Source organism: Paramormyrops kingsleyae, chromosome 25 (assembly GCF_048594095.1).
Source record: "Paramormyrops kingsleyae isolate MSU_618 chromosome 25, PKINGS_0.4, whole genome shotgun sequence".
Taxonomy (NCBI): Eukaryota; Metazoa; Chordata; class Actinopteri; order Osteoglossiformes; family Mormyridae; genus Paramormyrops; species Paramormyrops kingsleyae.
Window position 1 is genome coordinate 11,112,489 of NC_132821.1, and position 20,756 is coordinate 11,133,244.

General features: G+C 43.8%; 1 long non-coding RNA gene and 1 pseudogene across 1 annotated transcript; one reads left to right on the top strand and one right to left on the bottom strand.

Moving 5' to 3' along the window:
• The first annotated feature begins 2,425 nt into the window (after nt 1–2,425).
• On the top strand, nt 2,426–4,333 carry LOC140582912 (uncharacterized). The gene is made up of 3 exons (XR_011985718.1): nt 2,426–2,469; nt 2,747–3,113; nt 3,410–4,333. It is a non-coding gene; the product is annotated as an uncharacterized lncRNA (long non-coding RNA).
• Nucleotides 4,334–20,321: 15,988 nt separating this feature from the next.
• Nucleotides 20,322–20,438, bottom strand: LOC140583247 (U2 spliceosomal RNA; annotated as a pseudogene).
• Between the last annotated feature and the right edge of the window lie 318 nt (nt 20,439–20,756).

Genomic DNA, 20,756 nt, shown 5'->3' on the forward strand with positions numbered 1-20,756 from the left:
TCAATGTATCTTAGTACCAGGACTAACTGACAGTGTGTGGAAATGTCAGTAGTTTCATCAGCTTGGATGGCTAAAAAGTCAGCTGTTTTTACTTCATCCAAGATTTTTTCTCTCAGAACTGCCAGCATACAGTCCAGAAACTGATTTTGTACCGTCTTTGAGGTGCCTCTAAAAACAGTTGCATTTTCAAGGTGATCGCTCAAGTCCCGGTCAATGGATGCCATCAAGTCGACTAAACCTCTGAAAATTCCGGGGTTTTCAGAAGTATCCCTTTCATCATGTCCCCGCAATGCAAGTTCAAAAGCACCACAAAACTTAATACAGTCAATGAGTTTAGATAAAATATGACGATTCTTATCAACCTCTTCATTGTGCCTTCTTACCGCGACGCGGTGTCCTTCATCCAGCTGCGCTGCTATGCTAATTTTTCCTAGCACAGCTAGCTTGATGCAATTTTCCATATGAACTTCTGATCGTTCATGCTTTTTTATGCGTTCGGAGAGGTGCTTCAAGTCGGTTTGTCCTGACTGTGTCCACGTTGAATCACATTTTTCGCTTTTAAAAAGAATGCAGGGGAAACAGAAAAGTGCATTGGCTATTCCACAGCCTGTCAGCCACGACTTGCGCTCGAACCAACTCCTGCAAAAACTCCGGTTGTAGACCTTATTTTTCTCCTTGGTCTGCTGGTTAATGATAAGGTCAAGCTTGTCGGGTCCCAACTCCTTAACCCGGATTTTCTCCTCCATCGGCCTTCTTGTAAACGGGTATATTAATAAGGATCTCACTGAATTTGGTGGAAACTGCTCTTCGCTCGTTAAGTTCGCCATCATTACTCTGTAGAGTTGTGACGTTCGCGAACGAACCGATTCTTTTGAACGGCTCATAAACATGAACGATGGGAGCCGAGTCGCGGCTGGAGGGGAGCCGTTCTTTCTGTCGTTCTTTTTTTCCTATGCGTGTTTCACACAGATGCACACAAATTAGCTCCTCCGCGAGACAGAACAGTTATAGGGGGAGGGGCGCACCCAGCGCAGGGGTGCTACTGCCTAACAGCATGATGATAGTTGTGCACGCATCCTTCACGTGAGTACTCCAGTGGAAAAAAACCCTGCGTGCCTCTGTCATTGGGTAGGAGCGGAGCCATGACTTGTGCACGCTGCCGTCACATGCTTACTCCAGTTAAAAAAACAAACAAAAAAAAACACGTGCGAGTGCCTCTGTCTCAGTGCCAACGTCAGTAATAGCGGGACGTTCGAAGGAAAAAGACACACACGTGACACGTCTGAAAATGAGCCAGAGGAAAAGGAGCAGCATTTGGGTGCACTTTTCTCGCGAAGAAAACAGTAAGGCTAAATGCAGCATTTGTCAAAAAGTCATTTCATTTAAGTCTGGGTCAACAAATAATTTACACAGGCATTTGAAGACTCAACACCCAACACTGCAGGTCACAGGTTTGAGAGCAGAGCCAGACTCAGACAACAACAGTGACACTGATGTGTCCATTGCCTCCTCTGCCTCCACATCAAGTGCAACTGCAGCCACAGCAGCCTTTGACCCCACTGGGCCACCACATCGCCTGGCCAGGCACGACCAAAAAGAAAGCAGACATCCATCAGTCAATATTTACATCCTGTCTTGACCCCATTAAGACAGGAGAAGATAGATGAAGAGCTGGCAAAGATGATAGCCACTGACTTCCAGCCCTTCTCAATAGTGGAGGACACAGGATTCAAAAAATATTCACAGGCGCTCAACCCCTCCTACATTCCTCCAAGTAGGAAGGCAGTAGCCCAGAAGGTCACGGATATGTATGACAGGGAGACAGCATCTTTGAAGAGAAGGGTGTCAAAAGTACCAGCTGTCTGTTTAACCACAGACTGTTGGACTTCAAGAACGACAGCATCATATATGTCTGTAACCTGCCATTTTATCGAGGATTTCCGTGTGGCCTCCTGCCTCCTGGACTGTTTTGAATTCAGTGAGCGGCACACAGCAGACAACATTGCACAACAGCTGCTTAGTGTTGCAGCAGAGTGGGGGGTGGACAAGAAAGTAGTGTGCTGCCTAACCGATAATGCGGCAAATGTTACTAAGGCTATACAAACCATTGGATGGATGCACCTACCATGCCTGGCCCATACTATTAACCTGGTGGTAAGAGATGCCCTGCAAGCTTCAAAGCCCATCATTGATAAGGTGAAAGAGGCAGTGGAATACTTTCACAGAAGCACCGTGGGGGCACAAAAACTGAAGGAGACTCAACTACAAATGAAGATGGAGGAGCTCCGACCAAAACAGGATTGTCCTACAAGGTGGAATTCCACCTACTACATGTTGAAAAGCTTTATTGCCAGTAAAAATGCCATAATCCCCACCCTGGCCGTCACCAATGCACCTGGTCGCCACCTGTCCCAGGAGGAATGGACCACAGTGCATTGAGGAAGTCACTGTGGAACTCAGTGCAGAAAGGTACGTAGCTCAGTTGCACAGCAGTATATTTCTTTAGCATGCATGCATAGTACTTGATAGTAAATTATGAATATTTTATACCATATTAGAAATCTGTGTAATACACTGGAGTATATATCATTGTCAGTAGATTTCTGTAGCCTGCATGCCAATTTCCTGATAAAAAATTATGGATATTTAATACCACAATAGATATGTTTAATACATTGTAATATTTATCATTGTTTCAGCTTTAAAATTGTAACATTAAAGTTTTTTTTTTTTTCCTTTTCACCAGCTACTTGACAGCCTCGAAGGTCATAGTGCTGGCCAGGGGACTTCAAAGAGCCACCGCTGATTTCCGGCGAAACACTACAACAGCGGCAGCGCAAGGTGTGATCGACAGTCTGTGTGCGAGTATGTCATCGCGATTCCACAGGATTCATGCCAACCACATACTAGCAGATACTGCTGCACTTGACCCGCGTTTTAAGAGGATGGCCTTCCCTGATGGCAGAACAGCAGATGAGACGTTTCAAAGGCTGTCAACTGCAGCAGCAAGAATTAGCAGTGGCACACCCATCCAACAGCAACCAGCTGTGGAAGGACTGGAAGGAGCAGGCAGTGGTGCTGGATCAATAGTTTGGAGCTATTTCCATGAGGAAGTAAGGGTGGCAACAATAATTCACATTTTTTTCTCTAAAAATCTCTAGAATGAAATCAGTCTGATATCTCAGTCTAAAACTTCCACTAGCTGTAAATCACTGCATTTAATCTGTACATACTGCACATACTGTACATATGCAAATCTACTATTGTCACTTCTAATTAAATGCTAAACTGCATTTCATTACTCTGTTCTCTTACACTGTGTAATGACAAAAGTTGAATCTAATTTAATCTAATCTAATCACATAAAAATGGTATCTCCCATTGTTATATCTCCCACCCCTATGAGCAGGTAGCTGGAACAGTGGAAGCCAGGAATCCCACCGCCGATGCTGTCATGGAGGTGCGAGCCTACCTGGAGGAGCCTCTTCTTCCAACACATGAGGATCCCCTCAAGTGGTGGGAGAGTCGAGCCCCTGTTTACCCCAGGCTTAGCAAGCTGATGGCCAAGAAGCTTTGTGTTGTGGCGACATCAGTTCCCTCTGAGAGAATCCCTCTGAGAGTTGCCTTAGGCCCAAAAAGGTCAGAGCTCTTGTCTTCCTTAATGCAAATTTGCCCAAGGACAAGAAAGAGAGGCAGAAAAAGCCATAAAGTAAGGAACTGCTTTGTATTTATTTACATTGCATTTTGTGTGCATTTAAAACTTGAAGGGGCTGATCTCTTATTTGCAAAGTTTACAGTAGTTATAGTAGTAATAGTGGACTGTATGTAGACATTTCCATTTTATTTATTCTAATTTTATCTACAGTATATGTCTAAAACTTTAAATATTTTTTGTTTTCTATCAAAATGTTCTTGTGTGATAACAATGTTCTTGTGTGGAAGTGTTTGTAGTAAAAGCTGTTTTGCACAGAAATTCATTGCAGCCGGCTTTGTTTTTGATGTTTATTTGTGAGTAGGTATTGTATGAATAACATAAGTCAACGTAGCTTTACACATACACACACTTTGTACTAAAGGTAAATCCAAAATAGTGATGTCACTGTCTAAGCAGAGGGATGTTGTGCAACCCTATGGAATATAGTCCACACATGACAAATGAGGTAATAATCAATATTTCAGAATAATTCAAACTCAGATATTGGTGTGTGATATCTGAGTTTTAATTATTTGACTACAAATCTCACCTCATCATTCCTCCCAGTGATTATTTCCAGGATAAACTGAGATGCCCCAAAGCTGGCTTCTTAAAACTGACTAAATATTTAAAAAGAGCCAAAAGAGCCGTTCTTTTGAATGGCTCTTTGAAAGGAACGGATCGCCAAGATCCGGATCCCCTCACAGAGCCATAAATCCCATCACTATTACTCTGATTGACCGCGCCTCAAAAGAAAAAAGAAACTTAAATCTCGCGGTATTTTCTGCTGCTTGGGGCAGAATTTTCAGCGCCCCAAGACCATAAAATTCTGAGAGACTGATTGGCCGCATATTTATTAATTTACCCTAGCAACAGTACATGACGGGCTATTTGGCTGCACTCAGGGGCGCTTTTTCTCAGCGCCCCATGACAGAAACTCACTGGTGAATGAATGTCACTAGGTGGGAAATGTTGTATATGTGATTCATATCGCATGTAGGCACATACTGGTGGGTAAACCGAATTTAAAAACTTAATTTGTAAAAATATATTTTACATTTTTAGCCCCTCTTATCAGGGAGGGTGGTGCCCCAGCGCCCCCTATGGGCCGGCCGCCACTGCTTGAAACCATGCTATTGTCTTCGGCTCGTCTTTGATTTGAAAATAGCTTGAGCAGCGTTGCCGGCAAAATTCAAAAACTTCTTTAGACAAATGAGATGTCAATCAGCATCAGGATCTGCCAGCAGCAAATAAAACTTTGGGGTGGCACCCGGGGTGGCCAATCGGATGTCAGGGGTGTCCAGTGCCACCACGGACACACCTCTGGTTCTGCCACTGGTAAAAAGTTAATGTAAATCACCTATTACCCACTGTAATACTTTCTATACCCACCCCTGTAGACTTCACAGAGCATCACTGCCAACAAAATAAGAGGGTTACAGTTAAAGAGGGTAAAAAATTCATGTAAAACTTGCCAATCCAGGTTTTCAGCACCATGGACAGCAACCTAATGTTGTTTAAAAGGCCATTATTATGCTCATATTCACTGTTAATAATTCAATTTTTAGGGTCTACAGGAATATATTTACATGCTTCAATGTTCTAAAAGCACATATTTTCTTCTCATAATGTACATCTCTATTCACCCTCTGCCTGAAATGCTCCATTAGGGCTTTTAATCCCGCCTGGGTGATGAGCCTGCTGTGCCCTGATTGTTCAGCGTACCCTACATACCCCTACAGACAGATCCTTGCAGGTAGGCAGCCAATTAGGATTGTGTTACGAGGTGGATGTGTTGGCGCCCACTCCTGGGTTATTCCCTGCCCTGTGATGGGCTGGTGACCATAACACCTGAACTGTTTACGGTAGTTTGGCTTGACGCCAAAACCCCTGGAAACCCTCGTGTCTGTGCTTCCTTCCAGGTCTCACTTTTAGCCAGGCTGCCATAGTTACTTTAGTACTGCCGGAGGTTAGGTTAGGTGTAGGGCAATAACTCTTCTCCATCTTCTCTTTTCCAAGCTGATCCTGAGCCGACACTACACCACTTGAACCCTCACCTGGACTCCTTGGAGATAACTACATGAAACCAACTGGGACTTTAAAACTTTCTTGATTTAATTAGTGACTGGGCCGATACCTGGCAGATGAAATTTAACATAGACAAATGTAAGGTACTCCATATAGGGAGCAGAAATATAAAGTACAGGTATTTTATGGGACCTACTGAAATAAAGGTAGCTGATATATGAGAAAGACCTTGGTGTGTATGTTGATGCTTCCATGTCTCATTCTCGCCAGTGCGGGGAAGCAATAAAAAAGGCCAATAGGATGTTGGGGTATATCTCCAGGTGTGTGGAGTTTAAGTCAAGGGAGGTAATGCTAAGAATATACAATTCCTTGGTGAGACCTCACCTAGAATATTGTGTGCAGGTTTGGTCGCCATATTTTAAAAAGGACATTGCGGCCTTAGAAAAGGTGCAACGTAGGGCCACAAGAATGATTCCTGGTCTTAGAGTAATGTCATACAAGGAAAGGTTAGTTGAGCTAAATCTGTTCAGCCTCAAGCAAAGGAGACTGAGGGGGGACATGATCCAGGTCTATAAGATTCTAACAGGTTTGGATGCTGTTCAACCGAATAGTTACTTCAGCATTAGTTCAAATACAAGAACTCGTGGTCATAGGTGGAAATTAGCGGGAGAACATTTCAAATTGGATTTAAGGAAGCACTTCTTTACACAGCGTGTAGTCAGAGTATGGAATAGTCTTCCTGTTAATGTAGTGCAAGCTGAATCCTTGGGTTCCTTTAAATCAGAGCTAGATAAGATTTTAACAACTCTGAGCTATTAGTTAAGTTCTCCCCAAGCGAGCTCGATGGGCCGAATGGCCTCCTCTCGTTTGTATAGTTCTTATGTTTTTATATGGAATCAAATTATTGTCAATGTTAATGCAGTTTCAGAATCAGAATAACTTTATTGTCATTGTAACAAGTACAACGTAATTAGGTGCAACCCCCATGTCGGACATAAAAAATTTATATAAATAACAACATGTCAGTGTAGACAACATTCACTCTACATGGGACAATATTGCACGAGTCCTTATTGCACATGAGGTAGAATTGAGGTGAAGAAAAAAAAAATAAAAAATTAACTGATATTCAATGCCCTGATGGCAACAGGGTAGAAGCTGCTGTATAGTCCATTTGTCCTAGCTTTAATGCTCCTGTAACACTTCCCAGTTTTCCGGTCCGTGCTACGAGATTAAACCTGCTAACCAGCTGCTGCTGCTGCTAACAGGATGAAAACGGAGATGAGTGAATTCTGTGTCTTATGTTCCTGAATGTCTCTCAGTTCTGATTTATTAAACATTTTTTCCATACAACATTTTCTCCCCTTATTTTCCTTTGCACTTTGTTATAAATTAGTTATGTTTTAAATAATGTTATCACAAATCATCTTTAAACACGTTCATCAATGGCATTTCACCTTATACAAAACAAAATAATTTCTTATAACCGTCAGTTCCTTTTAACTACTGTAATTTGCTAATGTTACCTTCACATTTATATGTGCTACATTTACTCGTTCACTTGTACAACAATGCAAAGGAGAAACGACCTAAAACACAAACGTTAACATTACTAACTGTATTAATAGCCCTTATTTCTTAACCAAGTACAAATATCAGACTTTACAGTATTCAACATTTACAGCATATAAATTGTTTTAAGCTGGATACAATGCACTCGCTCTCCGAGCTGGCTATAACTTAACTTTTACGAGTTACTACACGTGCGTCCGCCATTCTAGCTCAGAACCTAGCACATACACATTTAATCACGGACTTTCGGACATTACTCAAAACAAAATCAATAAACATACACCCACCTACCAAAAATATATCTGTATTTAACATAAATGCATTTTAACCGAAGTTATTAATATGCTTAAATAGTTCCTACCTGCTAACAGGATGAAAACGGAGATGAGTGAATTCTGTGTCTTATGTTCCTGAATGTCTCTCAGTTCTGAGAGGAAACTACGTATTCCTGAACTATAGACACAGGTTCACTGCCATCTACTGGTCAATTAATATACCACTATTTTCTTGGTGCTAAGGGCTTAAACTTGACCAATTAGTTAACATGAACAATCGTTTTTTTCCCTTTGATAAATTGTAAAGTACTTAAGATCAGTAATAAATGAAATATTAAACATCAAACGTATACACCAACACAATTGTGACCACATATGTGGGTGTCACACCTTCCCCAACAACAGAGATGGCTCCTGCTGATTGAAACTCTCTCCATACTCTTCAACTTCAATACACTCCATCAAATTAATACACCTGTATTGCGTAAGGGTAAGTCATGTACACGTTGGGTGAGTATGCATGGTTCGTAACCATGGCTGTCGGTGGTGTGTAATATTGCATGTTCAACACTGGAATGTAAGGCACCCTTTGAGCCCTAATTGTACTAACTGAAGGATAAGTCTGTAGGGATGGCTGACCTAGTGTCTCATATGTGAAAAACTGTCTTGGCCTCCTCTGTCTAGTTGAATGTCTTGTACCTAGGTGCTTGTCGGTCACTGGACTATCTCTTTGCCTCTCTCCTCTTTCAGAGTCAACCCTCTCTTCTGTTTCATCACCTACACTAGAATGTCCTATCTCAGAAAATCTGTCACGTTCAGGCTGTATTGTTGGTTCTCCTTCTGTTGTTTTCTCCTGTCCCATTTGTTTTTCTCTTCTAGATACAACAGTAAAGTGAGAATGTTCTGAGTTGAATTCTCGCTGGCTTGTTGAAGGTTGTCCAACGTGAATATCCCTCCCCCCCGCAGGTATACGGAGCCAGTAACCACCAGTGCTCTGGCCACTCTCCGAATCAGTTGTATCACTATCCTGGAGTGGTTCGCTGGCCTTTGCCACCCTCTGTCTCTTTCCTTGCCTTTGTTGTTGATCCTGCAGCACCGGTTTGACTGAATGTGGCTGTGTTTTGACAGATAGGTCATTGACAAGAAGCAGTAGGTTCCGATGTAAAGTCCTGGCTTTCTTTTGATCTCCAGATTCTGGTGTGACCACATACACAGGATTGTTTGCCACCTGATCTTTCACCACATAGATGATCTTCTCCCAATATGACCTTAGCTTGCCAGGTCCTCCACGTTGACTTAGGTTCCTTACCAGAACTCTGTCCCCGGGTTGAAGAACTACTCCCCTTGTTCGCTGATCATAATAGAGCTTACCTCTGTTGCTCGCATGTTTACTGTTTTCACTGGCAATCTTGTAAGCCTCCGTCATCCTGTGGGACCAGGTCTCCACGTATTTTGGGTGCGTCTGTGCACTTTCCTCTCCAACTAGTCCGAATAACAAGTCCACTGGCAGTCGAGGATGGTGACCATAAAGTAGGAAGTATGGTGAGAATCCTGTCGACTCATGCCGCGTACAATTGTACAGTACGCATGAATCACCTGTGGTAAGTAGTCTTTCCAATGTGTCTTCTCCTTGTCTCCCAGTGTTCGCAACATCTGTAGAAGTGTTCTATTGAACCTTTCAACAGGATTGCTCTGCGGATGATATGGAGATGTTCGGGAGTGACCTATCCCAGACAATCGCTGTAGGTTTTGGAAAAGTTCGTTTTCGAATTCACGCCCTTGGTCGTGGTGCAACTTTGAAGGGTATCCAAACCGGGGGATAAAATCATTAAAGATTCTCTCAGCTGCAGTGCGACCAGACTTGTTTTTCGTTGCATAGGCTTGGGCGAATCTTGTAAAATGATCTACTACGACAAGGATATATTCATACCCACCCCGACTGGCCTCCAGGTGTAAATAATCGATGCAGACGAGTTCGAGGGGTGAATTAGATATAATGCTGCCCATGGGGGCACGCACATGTGTGACGGGCTTCTTCTGCATAATACACGGGCATTTCCTGGTAACATACATCTCCACCTCTTTCTTCATAAAGGGCCAGAAGAATCGCTGCCTCACCAAGTGAAGGACTCTTTCAGTGCCCACGTGTGCCATGTCGTCATGTAAGTGCCTCAAAACAGTGTCTCGGTATTTTGTAGGTAGGACCAGCTGTTTCCTTCCACCTGCCTGTCTGTACAACAGTCCATTTTCCATATGTAGTTTGGTCCATTCATATAAGAGTTTCCTTGTCGCCCCTTTTTCTTTGTTCCTCACGTCACTTGTCAATACGATACCGCTGTCTTTCAGCCTAATGACTGGTCCAATTGCCTCATCTTCTCTCTGCGACTTTACTAACTCACTGGGACTGATGGCTGGTATGACAGAGGAAGACTGGTAAGAGTTATCCTGTGAGGAGAGATTCAGAGCAGCAATCCACGCCACGTCCTTTTGTTCCGCAGCCCTGCTACCTTGCCAGGTGGCATGCACTGCATCCGGGGAGAATCCCTCTGTGCATTCCTGCACATACGTGTCAATATCCAGGGGTATGCGTGACAATGTGTCTGCGTCGATGTTCACTTTTCCAGGTCTGTATTTCACATTAAACCGGAAGTCTGCCAGTTCTCCAACCCAACGATGGCCTACAGCGTTAAGTTTTGCGGTGGTCATGACGTATGTTAGGGGATTATTATCTGTGTAAACCGTAAAGTGTGGCGCATAGAATAAATAATCCCTAAACTTTTCGCACACTGCCCATTTAAGAGCAAGGAACTCCAACTTTCCGCTGTGGAGCCTATAGTTTTTCTCTGCTGGAGCCAGAGTTCTAGAGCCATACCCAATAACTCTCATCTTCCCTCCTTGTCTTTGGTACAGGACTGCCCCAAGACCATCCTCTGAGGCGTCCGTGTGCAATGTGAAGGGCAGATTGAAATCTGGGTAAGCTAGGATTGGGGGTTCCACAAGCATGTCAATAAGTCGTTCAAGCGTCCCCTGATGTTCACCTGTCCATTCCACAGGAGTTCTGGATGACAGCTGTGGGCTCTTGGTTTTTCCTGATGGGGATTGGGATGGTAAAGTCCCAGGATGAGCTTTAAGTAGTTGGAACACAGGCTTTGCTATCCGGGAAAAGTCCTGGATATATGCTCTGTAGTAACTAAGGAATCCAAGAAGTCTTCTGACATCACCAACTGTTCTTGGTGTTTTGTCCTTCAGGGACAGCACGGCTGTTAAATCCTTAGGGTCTATCCTCACCCCTTCTGATGATACCAGACGCCCAACATATCTGACTTCCTGTTTGAAGAACTCACACTTCTCTGGACGAAGTTTGACCCCATGACCTTGTAGCACTCTGAGTACTTTCCGGATCACTTCCACATGTTCCTCCACTGACTTTGAAAAACACAAAATGTCATCAAGATAGGGAATGCAGCATTCATCTCTGAAGGGACTTAGTACTTCCTCCATACACCTCTGGAAGGCCGCCGGCGCATTTGAGAGACCGAAAGGGACCCTGACCCACTCATAAAGCCCCCAGGGTGTAATGAAGGCAGTGTAGTGTCTTGAGCCCTCAGCAATGAAGCCCTGATGGTAAGCTTTCCCTTGGTCTAATATGCTGAACCATGAGTACCCACCAAGTGTGTTGACCAGGTCTTGTATGCGTGGTAGGGGGTGTCTGTCTGGGACTGTCTTCTGGTTAAGAAGGCGGTAGTCTACGCAGAGGCGAAGAGTCCCATCCTTCTTACGGACACAAACAATAGGTGCAGAGTATGGTGACTTCGACTTCACGATCCACCCCTTTGCAAGGAGATCCTGAATGTATTCCTTGACCTCCTTAAATAGCGGCTTGGGGATAGACGAATAGGTACGCTGTACTGGTATATTGTCCATCAGGTGTATTGGCATCTGAAGATTTGGGATGCATCCCACATCACTACTATCCTTTGCAAATGCTGCTGACTCCTCATATAACATCTGCTTGACAATTTCCTGCTGTCTCTCTTCCAGGTGGCTAATGTCTATAGGGGGATGCCATAAAAGCGGTGGGGCCTTTCCTCCATCAACTACCTCAGCACTCCATATCTACACTCTGCCCTTCTGTCCATCAGGTGAGTCAGTCTGTACTATCCTATCAATTGGCTGAATACTGCCAAGTATCATTTTCTGAGGTAAGGTGATATCATGTTGAGTATGATTCCCCATTGGTATTACTACGTATGGATTCCTGTGGTTCTTGACCTCTAACAAGCCTTCTCCTACGTCTATGGCCTCCAGGTGTTCATTATCATTCGGCTCGAACAGTAATAAGGAGTCTGCATAATCTACACCAAATGGCACCCTGCATCTAATCCATGCGACCTGGCCTGCTGTAATAACGACACCTTTGGATCCTATTCGTAGATCTCCTTGTGGTATGGTCAGTTCCTTTGCCTGGACTGCATGAACAATGGTCTTTGCTTCGGTATTGGTAATAGCTACTGCACCACTAAGTAAACTGACGAGAGTAGGAATCAACCTTTCAGGCTGTCCTTGAATCAGTTCCTCCAGCACATTAAACCCCAATAGTGGTTTCTCAATAGCCACATGACTCACTAAAAAAGGAACATTGATTGACAAACTGGGTTCTGTGTTGCCAGGTAAGTTAACGGCAATGGCGACCCACCCGTCAAATGGAATCCGATCACCACTTACTGCATACACTTCCAACAGTTCAGAGAATGGTCTTATCTCAACTTTGGGTCGGTATCTATCCTTCCAACTGCGATCAATAATGCTGACCTGGGCTCCAGTGTCAAGTAAGGCAGTTACTGCCAGACCATTTAGGATGCACTGTATCAATGCTTTCTTTCCAATGAGCTTGATGACTGGATCGTTTCGGGTAGCTGGTAGCGGTGTTAGTGGTGGTGAGCAAGGCTGACTTTGCATTTTTTCCCTCTTGTGTTTTGATGCAACCTCAGACGGCTGGCCACAACCTCCCCTATGGGTAGCTGAGGCCTGAATACCGTTGGGATGGGACTCACCTGCCAGACTGGTCACTGCTTGTCCCTCACCAGTGACCCACTCCTGTTTCCCTGATCCTCACTTTTCCCAAGACACCCCCTTGCTCTGTGTCCCTCCTTGCCACACACAAAGCAGTGGGTACAGTGTGAGCTGCCTGCCTCAACACATTTAGGACAGCCATAAGGTCTCTCTCGTTTGTGTAGAGATGGCTTATAAGACTGACATTTACATGTCGGTTCTGCTTTTCCAGGTGGTACTGACTGTCTCATTGAGTCAACCAGACTTGTTAATGCATCAATTTTTGCAGTGAGCTGTTGTAGGACATCTTTATCTTGAAACTTTTGTTTGAGGTCATGACTCTTTTGTGTATCAGATTTTAGCTGTGCACTGTGTGCAACCATCTGTTTAGGTCTAGTTGCCACACCGAGCCTGCGTTGTCGTTCACCCTCGTCACTGGTAATTTTTGTCACCTGTCTCAATATTGCTTCCTCACTCACAGTACTGTCTGACAAAATTGGTTTTAGCTCTCGCCGAAGATCACTATGCTTGTGACCCAAGCCTTGATAAACAGTATGTAAAAAGACACCTTGGATTGTCTCTGGGCTATACTTAATGTCCGTATCCGCTTGTTTAGATGCAAAGAGAACTTTCTGCTTTAACCCAATGACTCGATACAGAAACTGCTGTGGTGTCTCTGAATCACTCTGTTTAGTACACATTAGTTCCTGAAGGAGTTCAGTGCTATTTCTGTCACCCAAATGTGACCGGAGGAACACCTTCAGCTCCTCTACTGTCATGTCCTCTTTGTTCATGAGCATATCCTTAAAACTTCCAGGCTTTACTATCTTCAGTACACCTCGGACAATTTCTGGATTGCTAAAATTTTCCCGAACACCCTCTTCAATCTGTTTGCTTAAGCTGTTATAAGTTATATCAGAGGTATGATCACCGATTTGTCCCCCTTGCACCTTGAACTCTCTACGATGGAGGTAGGGTAGGTCTTTATAGGAAACAAACTTCTCTGTTACTGTATTAACATCACTGGGAGGCTGATGGCTAACAGGGAGAGTTCTGGTGTCAACACTCACTGCAGGTGTATTTACGAGCGGTACTGTAGGAAAGGGCATGCACTGGTGAAGTTTCCTGCCTAATTCCTCATAACTAGTTAACATTCTCTGTAAGTAATCACCAGACCTATCCTCAACTAAGCTAGGGTTAGCAGCAAAAGTGGAAGTAATGTGCTGTTTTGTGCCCTCTGGGGTCATGGTGTCTATGTGATCTGAATCAATCTGTGGTGTCCCTGTCCCTGTGTTGTGTAACTCACTGTTTGGGTCTAAGTGGTCATGGACAGGGTTAACACTGCGTGTCTGGATAATGTCATCAATCATATCTTTCAAAACCAATAATGAACTTAACCCCATATCCTCTGAATCAAGCAAGGTTTCACTGTACATGTAAGCATTAATATACTCAAAACAACCTTCTGAGTCCCTGGCAAAAAGCTGAGACTGATCCCGACCTGGCACTGGACCAACACCTTTGGCAACCTGGAAAAGTTCATCCTCCAACAGGGTGAGCAGGAGCTTCCTGATGTCCCACACCAGGCTCTTCCTCTCAGCGTCTGATGCAACTTCTTCATCCATCTCAGGCATTAGTTACCGGATCTCCAAACTCTTAGCACTCAGGGATGTCCTCCATCCATGGATCAGCTTCCAGGTGGTGCTGGATGCCAAATCCCCGTACGGGCCACCAAGAATCTGTAACACTTCCCAGTTTTCCGGTCCGTGCTACGAGATTAAACCTGCTAACCAGCTGCTGCTGCTGCTGCTGCTGCTGCTAACAGGATGAAAACGGAGATGAGTGAATTCTGTGTCTTATGTTCCTGAATGTCTCTCAGTTCTGATTTATTAAACATTTTTTCCATACAACATTTTCTCCCCTTATTTTCCTTTGCACTTTGTTATAAATTAGTTATGTTTTAAATAATGTTATCACAAATCATCTTTAAACACGTTCAACAATGGCATTTCACCTTATACAAAACAAAATAATTTCTTATAACCGTCAGTTCCTTTTAACTACTGTAATTTGCTAATGTTACCTTCACATTTATATGTGCTACATTTACTCGTTCACTTGTACAACAATGCAAAGGAGAAACGACCTAAAACACAAACGTTAACATTACTAACTGTATTAATAGCCCTTATTTCTTAACCAAGTACAAATATCAGACTTTACAGTATTCAACATTTACAGCATATAAATTGTTTTAAGCTGGATACAATGCACTCGCTCTCCGAGCTGGCTATAACTTAACTTTTACGAGTTACTACACGTGCGTCCGCCATTCTAGCTCAGAACCTAGCACATACACATTTAATCACGGACTTTCGGACATTACTCAAAACAAAATCAATAAACATACACCCACCTACCAAAAATATATCTGTATTTAACATAAATGCATTTTAACCGAAGTTATTAATATGCTTAAATAGTTCCTACCTGCTAACAGGATGAAAACGGAGATGAGTGAATTCTGTGTCTTATGTTCCTGAATGTCTCTCAGTTCTGAGAGGAAACTACGTATTCCTGAACTATAGACACAGGTTCACTGCCATCTACTGGTCGATTAATATACCACTATTTTCTTGGTGCTAAGGGCTTAAACTTGACCAATTAGTTAACATGAACAATCGTTTTTTTCCCTTTGATAAATTGTAAAGTACTTAAGATCAGTAATAAATGAAATATTAAACATCAAACGTATACACCAACACAATTGTGACCACATATGTGGGTGTCACACTCCTATATCTTTTGCCTGATGCTAGCAGTTGGAACAGATCATGAGCAGGGTGTGAGGGGTCTTTTAAAATGTTTTTCGCTCTGCTGAGGAAGCGTGAGTTGTGCAGTTCTTCTAGAGTGGGTAAATGACAGCCGATGATCTGCTGGGCGGTTCCTACGATCCTCTGTAATGTTTTTCTCTGTGCTAGTGTACAGCTGGAAAACCACGCGCAGAGGCAGTAGCACAGGATGCTCTCAATGGAACAGCGATAGAAGGACACCAGCAGTTTTTGAGAGATGTTGTTTTTCCTGAGGACTCTCAGTTCTGTTGAGTTTGCGCCCCAGGACAGGTCGTCAGTGATACGAACACCCAGGAAGCGGAAGTCCAACACCCTCTCCACACAGTCCCCACTGATGTAAAGTGGTTTGGTGTCTGTTTTCTTTTTCCTGAAATCCACAACAATTTCCTTGGTCTTTGCTGTGTTCAGGAGCAGGTTGTTGTCAGTGCACCACGATGTCAGCCGCGCCACTTCGTGCCTGTAAGCAGACTCCTCTCCCCCAGAGATGAGCCCCATCACAGTGGTGTCATCTGCAAATTTGACAAAGGTGTTGCTGTTGTGTGCGGGAGCACAGTCGTGTGTGTACAACGTGAAGAGCAGGGGGCTCAGCACGCAGCCCTGGGGGGAGCCAGTGCTGACAGTGATTGCTGAGGAGATATGGGGGCCCACCCTAACCCTTTGTTTACGGTCTGTCAGGAAGTCCTTAATCCACAGACAGGTGGAGAAGGGGAGTCCCAGGTGTGACAGTTTGCACACCAGTCTGTGGGGGAGGATGGTGTTAAAAGCAGAGCTAAAGTCAATAAAGAGGAGACGTGCGTAGTTCCCCTGATGCTCCAGATGGGACAGGGTAGCATGAAGAGCAACAGCTACTGCATCCTCCGTAGACCTATTTGCTCTGTAGGCATCAAAGGTGGGAGGGATAAAGGACATGATATGACTCCGGACCAGTCTTTCAAAGCACTTCATCAGGACTGGGGTGAGCGCTACTGGCCGGTAGTCATTCAGGCAGGTTACGGATGATTTTTTTGGTAAGGGGACTATGGTTGAGGATTTCAGACAGGGTGGACAAGTCATTAGACTCACCTTTCATGCTCCCCGGTAATTTGGTGTCATTTACTGTTTATTGTGCATATGGTGTATTGGGTCATTCCATGTCAAATCGTCACACTTTCGAACCTCATTGTCATGGATTTTAATGAAACTTGGCATGCTGATTTGGTCACATGAGTAACTCATGAAACTGAAATTGGGCGAGTCTTGGATCAATATTGTGGGAGATTTAAGCGAACAAAGTTTTAACTTTGACTTTGACTGGCTATATTTACCTTAATATAAACTGCACAGAAATGGTCCTCATATTGTTTTGAAGCTATTGCCCAGCTCTATCATGTGCCTTCCCCGTATGAATAAAATTCAATAAGAAAAAAACCTATATTTCAAAATTGATCAATTTTTTAATAAAGCTAGCTAATAATATCATGAACATATCCAGAAAATTTGGTCCTTGGTTTTTAAGTCGTTGCTGAGATATCTTGATGTAAAGGTAGCGTCACACAGTTTCATATCACTAATGGGCCTTTTTAATGGCAGCCAAACTGTCAGTAGCCCTAGAAAGGGCTACTTGGGAAAATAAGGAGATATCAGAAAGGGGTAAATTTGAGGGGAATGCCTCTGATGGTGAGATGGAGGGGGCAGAGGCTGCTATGGATGTAATGCATATGGTAAATGGAGGTGAGGAGAATGGATGTGAGGTGGGAGTGAATGTGGAGGAGGTTAAGGGAGAAGGAGAGAAAAGAGAGGGAATGTTTTGGGATATACTTTGTCACAAGGAGGCAGATCATTGCTGGAAACCATTCAGGAAGAAGGATGTGAGGAAGAAGAAGAAACTGGTGTGATGTTTCAGGAGGCACAAGACACTGAGGATGCCCAGTTGGACAGATGGTGTCCATGTGGCTGGTGTAAGGTGGGCTAGGAGGCTTCTGAACCATGTGTTTGGCTTTAGGGCACTTGTGTATTGTGCTTGTTTGTTACAAATTAAATAATTAAGCTTATAAACTGAACATAATATATTTTAAAGGTACATGTTTATATCACTATCTACGTGTAAAGGGAGCAGACACAGGAAAAATGTACTGAAGACCCTTGAAATGATATTTATTCCTGATGTGAAATTGCTGTTTTTGTTTTAGATTCCAAAGTTAACCTTTTATTTAATTTATCCCTTTTTCCCAAATAAAACGATGCATTTAGTTATAATCTATATTATTTTGATTTGGGGTCAGAAGTTCCAAAATCATCAGGTAAGTTAATTGATTTTATGTGTTTTAACTCCTAGACAGATGTAAATGATAAGCTCTATTTTTAAATAATTTATTGTCTTTTTTTTTTTTTTTTAAATTAAAACTAGGATCCCTCATGGACCAAGACTTCAAGGGCATTTGTACAATTCACCTGTAACTGGATCTGCAGTCTTTTTCTCCCCACACCCTCTGCTTGTTCCCTTCTTCTCTTTCTATCTTCACTCCAGGAGAGCTCCTCAGACATCTCCAGCCTGTAATTCCTGGGAAATGCCACCTGCCACTCACCCTTGGAGGCGTAGCCCATTCTCAGGATCTCATACGTCACCATTCATCACAGAGTCACAACGCCTGCAAACATCTGGATAAAAGCAAGAGCCCGTTTTTTGAAACTTACACATTAAATTTTCCTCTCTTTACCATTTTATTCTTTTAAGCTTCATTCTGTTTAATTACATTTAGTATGGATTAAGGCACAGGCGTCCCGGAGGACATGGAGTAGGACCCTCCAGTTCTTGCCCTATGTCCCAGTCCGTGGTGTCAGCCCCGTGACCAGAGTTTCCCCAGCCGAGGAGGTTATCGCTGTGACAACGGCAGGGTCAACGGAAAACTGGTCGGGGGCTCGGCTCCAGGAGGAAAAATCGGGGGTATGCTACCCAGACTTACTGCCTGATCTCAACTTGGTCCAAGGGGGTCTTTCGGGGAACCCCATCCATTGGTTTCCAAAAGGAACCACCTGCGGTTTCCTCCGGCACTGGTACTGGCCTGTGCTTTTGTTCTGCAGGGTCCACAGTGTGGTCCGGTTCCTGTCTTGCCTGCTCCTCGATGCCCTCCGGCTCTGCCGACTCCTCGCCGTCTACCGATGCTGTTCTTCCATCGGCTGCCGCAGACGAGAGGAGCTCGTCCTTTCTACAGACCCAGACAGGACTCCGAAGGCCCCCCTGGCCGCGACCCTTCTGCGGCACCTCGGAGCTTGATCTGTAGTCTTGCTTCCCCGTGGCTCTCCCTGGTTTCACCTCTTAGCCCGATTTCACTCTTCCAGCCCCCACTCCAGTCACTCTTGCTTCCCACTTTAGGTTCCCCCTGGCTCCCTCTCCTGGCCTTATTCTTGTTGCACTAGTTCCATTGCTTGTCTGGTTGTGTCCTGCCCTGTCTGTCCTGTGCCACCTTTGGTCCTTTTGGTGCCCAATCCCTCCATTTGTCTTCTTCTTCTATTTCCTTTGTTGCCACTTGCCCACTGACACCCGCAGTTTGTCTTTTGGTCCCTAGTCTGCATCCCTGTCGGGTTACCTGGCCTGTCATGAGTTGTGTCCTTGTGGTTTGTCTCCCCTGCTGTCCTTGGTTTTGCCCTGGTCTGTGTGTCCCCTTAATGATGCCTTTGCACCAGGAGGGCACAGGATTGGGGGGTGGGGGGGTGTTACTGTCATGGCCTGCCCGTCCTGTCAACCTTACTCTCCAGTTCTCCTCCCTGACGTGGCCCTAATGAGCCACGCTTGGTCTTTATTAGTCTCACCTCATGTTCCTGTCCTTCTGTCAGTCACTACCAGCTGCCTTGTGCTTTCCCATTCCTTAGTTTGCAAAAGAGCCCAGGCCAATGTTCTCCAGTTCTGTCCTTGTCTGTTTGCATCTCTGTGCCCAAGCCTGCCTGCCAGAAAAGCTCCCTGCAAAGGGGGTTCTGCCCTACAGCTTGCATTCGGGTCCTACTTCCCACCGGTCATGTGACAGAGGAATACAAGGTTAGTGCCAGGCAGAAATTAATATCTTTGATTTTGCATCCATTTGGTAACTTGTTGAAGTTATCTGATAGTTCTCTCGATTCCAAAGACATATGATTCTTGTGTGTGCATTATGCATATCCAAAGTTAACGCATGTTGTGTTTGTCGAGTTCGAAGGGTTAACTCATTTAATATTTATCTTATGCCGTACATGACTCATAGTCATTATGGACAGTAAGCACTTTATGTAAGTTATCCACCGCTCCTTTTCGTTATGCTATACAGCCGATTTATACATGTGGAGACTTATATGCACACACATTTTTCACATTCCACTACTTTCACACATTTTACTGTCATCGTACTTCTCTTCTGATGCCATTTTATTTATTTGTTTGTTTATTTGTAACCTGGTAGCTGCACACTGAATCTTCTTATATTTGTACAATGACACCAAATCTTATTTGGTAATCATGAATTACCAAAACCTTAAATACACCAGGATAGACTCAATTATTGCTGAAAAAAATCTACGCAGAGATATAAAAATTTAATATTCTCATCAAAATCACATGCACAGCAAAAAATGTAGGCAGTAACTATATACTGCTCTTCCAAAAAAACAACCTTTAGGTTCAAAACGACATCCATCGAGAAAAAAAATATATCCTCCTTGTATCGACAGGAATACTTTATCTGCATTGTGAAATAGCATAAATAATTTATGACAAAACAAAAAGCTTTTAAATTTACTGTACATGATTGTTAGCAAAATCAGAAATGTCAGTGTGGTAAGATCATGTACTTTATATAGTCAGTCAGTCAGTCAGTTCTGCCTTTCAACATCAGGGGGCAGTAGAGGTGCACCGTTCCCGGAAGCACTGCAATACCGGGTCGATGCCTGGAGCGGACGGGGCAAGCCCCACTTCCGGCTCCCTGTTCCAAAAATCATGTCATGTGATACTTCAGGAATCTGTCAGGGGAAGTACAAGTATTTAAGTGTTTTATATACATATATACTGTACATGTACTATATACAGACATTGATATGTATGCCACTTTGCAATTTACAAGACATGCAACCAACCTATTCAGGCCCTTCAGATAGTTCATCTGGGTCTGCTTAGAAAGCTTGGCCTCAGCCAGCTCACAGAGGAACAGCTCCGTCTTTCCCCTTTCCTTGACAAACTCCAAGGAAGGCTCCTCTGGGTTCATGTAATACAGGTACCTGCTGACATTATCCACCTGCAAAGGAGAAAATGCACAACAATAAATAATAATAATAATACAT